This window comes from Mustelus asterias, chromosome 25 (genome assembly GCF_964213995.1).
Source record: "Mustelus asterias chromosome 25, sMusAst1.hap1.1, whole genome shotgun sequence".
Lineage (NCBI taxonomy): Eukaryota > Metazoa > Chordata > Chondrichthyes > Carcharhiniformes > Triakidae > Mustelus > Mustelus asterias.
Window position 1 is genome coordinate 43,826,839 of NC_135825.1, and position 7,653 is coordinate 43,834,491.

At 48.8% G+C, this 7,653-nt stretch overlaps 1 non-coding gene across 1 annotated transcript; it reads left to right on the top strand.

The window, feature by feature from the left end:
* The first annotated feature begins 305 nt into the window (after positions 1-305).
* Positions 306-496, top strand: LOC144479318 (U2 spliceosomal RNA). The gene has a single exon (XR_013495507.1). It is a non-coding gene; the product is annotated as a U2 spliceosomal RNA (small nuclear RNA).
* The last annotated feature ends 7,157 nt before the right edge of the window (positions 497-7,653 follow it).

The following is a 7,653-nucleotide window of genomic DNA, read 5'->3' on the forward strand; positions in this document are numbered from 1 at the left end:
ACTGTGGAAATTTAGATGTAAAATGGTAATTGTGATTAAAAAGTGTTTATTTTGCATTTGGATCAATTTTATATGCCCAATACATTGGAGAGTTAAACCTATCTCTTCAGTACTTTTGGTACATAAGCCTCCTAAAATCCAAATTTAATTGGATGCATTTCTTTTGCATCTGTACCAATGATTTATCATTGTCCTGTGCATAACTCTGAACCTAAAATGGTGTAATCATTACAAATTTGAACAAGATTTTATATGACAATATTTCCTATCAATTGGTGCCAGTTGTATTGGATTTCACTGGATCAATCGCTTCTCGGCCTTTTGGCTCAGATCATGTGTAGTATTGACATGCTGCACTTGGTTGAAGTCATGAGGTTACATTAAGGATTCATTTGAAGCAATTTTTTAAAGCGGCATATCGGCCTTTTGGCTAAGATGCAAATGAGATCAAGCCCTGGAGAAGGTGCAATGCCTGCTCCAATCGGCTTGGATCATGTAGATCAAGCCCAAGACAGGAGGTGAGAGGCCCGTCTTGACAGCTTGGATCAGGAATGTCTCACTTGCTGAGACTTTGAATTGGACTTTGATTGGATTGAATTGGATATAAACAAAAAATTATATATATATTTACCTGATTGGTATCCCTCTCAACTTCGGGAGTTATATTTTTATTTAACACAGAGGTTGTTAAATCAAGAAGTGACAAATGAGGAGCAAGAATGGTTTAGTGATTCAGAAGGTCATTGGAGGAGGGAATTCATTAATGATATAGAAACTGCTTACAGTGCAGGAGTGTTCACGGTTGACTGTTAATTTCTCAAATCTGGACATTAAATTTCAAACACTAACCAGGTGGGTTAAGACAATTTGAATTGTACAGTGAAAGTTAAGCACCCAGACATTACCAAAGTTGAACATAGAACATAGAACATAGAACATTACAGCGCAGAACAGGCCCTTCGGCCCACGATGTTGCACCGACCAGTTAAAAAAAAAACTGTGACCCTCCAACCTAAACCAATTTCTTTTCGTCCATGAACCTATCTACGGATCTCTTAAACGCCCCCAAACTAGGCGCATTTACTACTGATGCTGGCAGGGCATTCCAATCCCTCACCACCCTCTGGGTAAAGAACCTACCCCTGACATCGGTTCTATAACTACCCCCCCTCAATTTAAAGCCATGCCCCCTCGTGCTGGATTTCTCCATCAGAGGAAAAAGGCTATCACTATCCACCCTATCTAAACCTCTAATCATCTTATATGTTTCAATAAGATCCCCTCTTAGCCGCCGCCTTTCCAGCGAAAACAATCCCAAATCCCTCAGCCTCTCCTCATAGGATCTCCCCTCCATACCAGGCAACATCCTGGTAAACCTCCTCTGCACCCTCTCCAAAGCCTCCACATCCTTCCTGTAATGTGGGGACCAGAACTGCACACAGTACTCCAAGTGCGGCCGCACCAGAGTCGTGTACAGTTGCAACATAACGCTACGACTCCTAAATTCAATCCCCCTACCAATAAACGCCAAGACACCATATGCCTTCTTAACAACCTTATCTACTTGATTCCCAACTTTCAGGGATCTATGCACACATACACCTAGATCCCTCTGCTCCTCCACACTATTCAAAGTCCTCCTGTTGATACTGCTTACTGTTCAATTTGTAAGTTAGAAAGTAAAACTAACATAACAGTTGCGTATGGAAATGTTGTTACAAAACAAAAATTCTGTTAATTGTAAATATAACGTTTGTAACATGTTAATAGTTAGTTTAGCTGGACTTTGATACTACCTGCTTGGAAAAGAGTTTGGTCATTTCGCTATACGCCCCAGGATCAAAAGGAGGGAATGTGGATGGAGAAAGAACGGCTACAACAATAATTTAACAACAATAATGGCAATAGTGGCTTTAAAATGGCCATTCTGGCTGAGAGTGAAGCATGCTAGGAATTTGGTCAACTTATAGATTAAAACCAGATGCAGGTCATAAAGAGGCTCTGGTCTGGGAGCTGTGATCTGAAGCTTCCTGTGTTGGTCCGATCAAGGAAATAGTTTACATTAACCAAAACAAATGAGTTAAGCATCATGGCGTCAAAAGTAATTTCACTGGATGTCCGAGTCATGTGATCAGTTTCTGGTAGCACAGTTGGCTGGATGATAGAAAGTCTTCCGGAAACAAGTGGAAAATTGTGGATAAAAGACATGTGAGTTCTTTGTTTGGCAGCGATAACTCGAAGAGAACAATCATCGCAAGAAGGATTGTATCCTGAAGGATACTTCAGAGACAAGAAGATAGATTCTACATTGAGGGCCACTCTCTGTGCTGGGAGTGGCCCCTCTCTCTGCGCTGGGAGTGGTCTCTCTCTCTCTCTGCACTGGGGTGGTCTCTCTGCACTGGGGTGGTCTCTCTGCACTGGGGTGGTCTCTCTGCTCTGGGGGTGGTCTCTCTCTCTCTCTGCACTGTGAGTGGTCTCTGTCTTTCTCTCTCTCTTGCTCTGGGGGGTGGTCTATTTCTCTCTATGCTGGGGGTGGTCTCTCTGCACTGGGTGTTGGGGGAGGCCTCTCTCTGCACTGGGGTGGTCTCCCTTTCTGCTTGGGGGGTTTGATTTGATTTATTGTCACATGTATTAACATAGAGTGATAAGTATTGTTTCTTGCGCGCTATACAGACAAAGCATACCGTTCATAGAAAAGGAAGCGAGAGAATGCAGAATGTAGTGTTACACTCATAGCTAGGGTGTAGAGAAAGTTCAACTTAATGCAAGGCATGTCCATTCAAAAGTCTGATGGCAGCAGAGAAGAAGCTGTTCTTGAGTCGGTTGGTACGTGACCTCAGACTTTTGTATCTTTTTCCCAAAGGAGGAAGGTGGAAGAGAGAATGTCCGGGGTGTGTGGGGTCCTTAATTATGCTGGCTGCTTTGCTGAGGCAGCGGGAAATGGATGGGAGGCTGGTTTGCGTGATGGATTGGGCTATATTAATGACCTTTTGTAATTCCTTGCGGTCTTGGGCAGAGCAGGGGCCATACCAAGCTGTGATGCAACCAGAAAGAATGCTTTTTCTGTTGCATCTGTAAAAGTTGGTGAGAGTTGTAGCTGGCATGCCAAATTTCCTTAGTCTTCTGAGAAACTAGAGGGCTTGGTGGGCTTTCTTAACTATAGTGTCAGCATGGGGGGACCAGGACAGGTTATTGAAAGATCTGGACAACAAAAAAACTTGAAGCTCTCGACCCTTTCTACTTCATCCCCGTTGATGCAGACAGTGGCATGTTCTCCTTTATGCTTCCTGAGGTCGATGATAATCTCCTTCGTTTTGTTGACATTGAGGGAGAGATTATTGTTGCTGCACCAGTTCACCAGATTCTCTATCTCATTCCTCTACTCTGTCTCGTCATTGTTTGAGATCCGACCCACTGTGGTGGTGTCGTCAGCAAACGTGAAAATCGAATTGGAGGGGAATTTGGCCACACAGTCATAGGTGTATAAGGAGTATAGTAGGGGGCTGAGAATACAGCCTTGTGAGGCACCGGTGTTGAGGATGATCGTGGAGGAGGTGTTGTTGCCTATCCTTACTGATTGTGGTCTGTGAGTTAGGAAGTTCAGGATCCAGTCGCAGAGGGAGGTGCCGAGGCCCAGGCCATAGAGTTTGGAAATGAGTTTCGTGGGAATAATAGTGTTGAAGGCTGAGCTATAGTCAATAAATAGGAGTCTGACATAGTGATGCGCTATTCAGACACGAGGCTTGAAGCTCAGTAAATGAAGGCTTTTATTTACTGTTAATGAAGCTACCAGAACTTATATACACTATCCCAGACTGAAGGGGTCCCGGCCAGAGCAGGGACTCTTATACCTCTCCCAGGAGGCGGAGCCCGACTGGGATGTGCCACAACAGTAACAAACATAGGTGTAACAACCCCACCCTAACCCAACAGCAACAATAGCACAATCCAACAGTAACATATGTACATCCTTGTAGTACTGGCCAGCCGCTGGCTCAGTACTATCCAGTGGGAACCAACGATGGTTCACCACATTCACCCCTCCTTTGAGAACAAAGGCCGGCGGGGTACAAAAAAACAGAATAAATGTCAGCAGTCTATAAGTTCAGACGGTCAGGGGGACCGCACCATCGTTGTGACCTCCTCAATACCGGCAGCGACACCGGAGCAGGCACTTGCGGCGGTGCTCTCCCCAAAACGGCGTCCAGCTGTTCTTCCACGGACTCACAGGCTGGTTGACCCTGAGGTGACGGTAGTCCAGGGGATCCTGACACGCCCTGCAGTGGTGACCATCTTCTGGGCTCAGGCAAGCTGTACATGGGAGTAAAATGGTTAAGCAATGGTCCCGATGCTGCCCGCGCCGTGTCCGGGGAAGAAATAAGAGATAATGGGTTTGTTACTGGGGGTATGGGAGCGACAGGGGTTGCTGGCGCCAGGTCTCGGATCGAGACCGTGTCCTCTCGCCCGTCAGGGTATGCCACATAGGCATACTGAGGGTTGGTGTGGAGGAGATGGACCTGTTCGACCAACGGGTCGGACTTGCGGGCCCTTACATGTTGCCGCAGGAGGACGGGTCCTGAATACGTCAACCAAGACGGTAATGAGGTCCCCGAGGAAGACTTCCGAGGGAATGAGAACATCCTCTCGTGGGGAGTAGCATTGGTTGCCGTACACAGGAGGGAGCGAATAGAATGGAGCGCGTCAGGGAGCACCTCTTGCCAACGGGAGACTGGAAGACCTTTTGACTTCAACGCCAGTAAGACAGCCTTCCAGACTGTAGCATTCTCACGTTCCACCTGTCCGTTACCCCTAGGGTTGTAGCTCATGGTCCTACTAGAGGCAATCCCGTATGAGAGCAGGAATTGCCTCAAGTCATCGCTCATGAACGACGAGCCCCTGTCGCTATAGATGTAGCCAGGGTACCCGAACAGGGTAAAGAGATCACGGAATGCCTTGATAACCGTGGCAGCGGATGTATCAGAACAGGGAACAACAAAAGGGAACCGAGAGTACTCGTCAATGATATTGAGGAAGTACACGTTCCAATCTGTTGAGGGAAGGGGGCCCTTAAAATCAACACTCAGTCTCTCGAAGGGACGAGTGGCCTTGACCAAATGTGCCCGGTCAGGTCGGTAAAAGTGCGGTTTGCATTCCGCGCAAATCCGACAGCTCCTTGTCACCGACCTGACGTCCTCCACCGAGTAAGGCAGGTTGCGGGCTTTTACAAAGTGGTAGAGCCGAGTGACCCCAGGATGGCACAGATCATTATGGAGGGCGTGCAAACGGTCCTCCTGAATACTAGCGCATGTTCCACGCGAGAGGGCATCCGAGGGCTCATTGAGTTTCCCTGGACGATACATGATATCGTAGTTATAGGTGGAGAGTTCAATTCTCCACCGCAAGATCTTGTCATTCTTGATCTTGCCCCTCTGCGTGTTGTTAAACATGAACGCCACGGACCGCCAAGTAATGGCGCCAATGTCTGACGGCCTCCACAATGGCCTGGGCCTCCTTTTCCACCGCTGAATGCCGAATTTCGGGGCCTTGGAGGGTGCGGGAAAAAAATGCGACGGGCCTGCCCGCCTGGTTAAGTGTGGCGGCCAGGGCAAAATCAGATGCATCGCTCTCCACCTGAAAGGGGATGGACTCATCTACCGCATGCATCGTAGCTTTCGCGATGTCGGTTTTCAATTTATCGAAGGCCAATCGGGCCTCTGGCGTTAGGGGAAAAGTCGTGGACTTAATGAGCGGACGGGCTTTGTCCGCGTAGTTGGGAACCCACTGCGCATAATAAGAGAAGAAGCCTAAGCATCTTCTCAGTGCTTTTGCACTAGTCGGTAAGGGAAGTTCAGCAAGGGGGCGCATACGGTCTGGATCAGGGCCAATGACCCCGTTTTCCACCACGTATCCTGGGATGGCTAAACGGCGCGTACGAAACACACACTTCTCCCTGTTGTAGGTCAAGTTCAGGCGAGATGCAGTGCGTAAGAAGTTCAGGAGGTTTGTGTCGTGGTCCTGCTGGTCATGGCCGCAGATGGTGACATTATCCAGGTACGGGAAGGTAGCCCACAGCCCGTTCTGGTCCACCATTCGGTCCATAGCACGCTGGAAGACCGAGACCCCATTGGTGACACCAAAGGGAACCCTGAGAAAATGATACAAGCGACCATCCGCCTCAAAAGCCATGTATTGTCGGTCCTCTGGGCGAATGGGGAGTTGGTGGTAGGCAGACTTGAGGTCTATGGTGGAGAACACCCGGTACTGCGCAATCTGATTGACCATATCAGATATGCGCGGGAGGGGATACGCATCCAGCTGCGTATATCGGTTAATGGTCTGACTGTAGTCAATGACCATCCGGGGTTTGTTCCCGCTCTTGACCACCACGACCTGCGCTCTCCACGGACTGACACTGGGTTGTATGATCCTTTCTTTGAGGAGCCGCTGAACCTCAGATCTAATGAAGATCCGATCCTCAGCGCTGCAACGCCTACTTTTTGTTGCGATGGGCTTGCAGCCTGGTACCAGATTCTGGAACAAGGAGGGTGTGGTGATCTTCAGCGTCGAGAGGCTACAGGCGTAATGCCCTTTTTTACCGCATGCGGTGCACAATACAGCTTTAGCGGGACACTTTTGCCGGGTATGCTTCGCTCCTCCACAGAAGTAGCACCGCGGGCCGCACGGGGCTGCAGCCGTCGTCTGGCCCGAATGGGAGCACGCCATTACACAGCATTTCGAACCCGAGGGACGAGGAGGGATTTGCGACTGCTCCTGCCACGTTGTCTCCACGTGGTCCTCCGGATATAAAACTAAGCTCTTTGAAGCCGACTCGAGCATCTCTGCTAACTCGATGGCCTGGGTAAGATTAAGGTTACCCTTCTCCAACAGTTTAAGTCGAATGTACGACGATCCGACCCCGGCCACAAACGCATCTCGGGCGAGGTCGTACATGCTCTGCTCAGCCAACACAGCTTTGCAGTCACAGCCCCTGGCTAGCTGTAGGAGCTCATTGGCATAGTCCTCCATCGTTTCGCCAGACTGCCGTCGTCGAGTGGCTAGGAGGTAACGAGCGTGTATCTCGTTAGGTGGTTTGGTATAGCACTTCTTTAGAAGCTCGAGGGCCTTAGGGTAATTAGTGGCCACACGGATCGCGAGGTAGACAGTGTCGCTTACCCTCGCATGGAGGATCCGGAGTCTGTCATCATCTGTGGTGACCACTGCGGAGGCTGCCAGGTAGTCTTCGAAACACTTCAGCCAGTGGTCGAAGGTGTTAGAAGCGCCCACCGCACGTGGATCTAGCATAAGGCGTTCCGGCTTCAGAATTTGCTCCATACTCTCTCTCTTTTTTTTTCGACGAGAGTTTAACGACAGTAAATAAAATTGATGCGCTATTCAGACACGAGGCTTGAAGCTCAGTAAATGAAGGCTTTTATTTACTGTAATGAAGCTGCCAGAACTTATATACACTATCCCAGACTGAAGGGGTCCCGGCCAGAGCAGGGACTCTTATACCTCTCCCAGGAGGCGGAGCCCGACTGGGATGTGCCACAACACTACAGTACAAAGGTGTAACAACCCCACCCTAACCCAACAGCAACAATAGCACAATCCAACAGTAACATATGTACATCCTTGTAGTACTGGCCAGCCCCT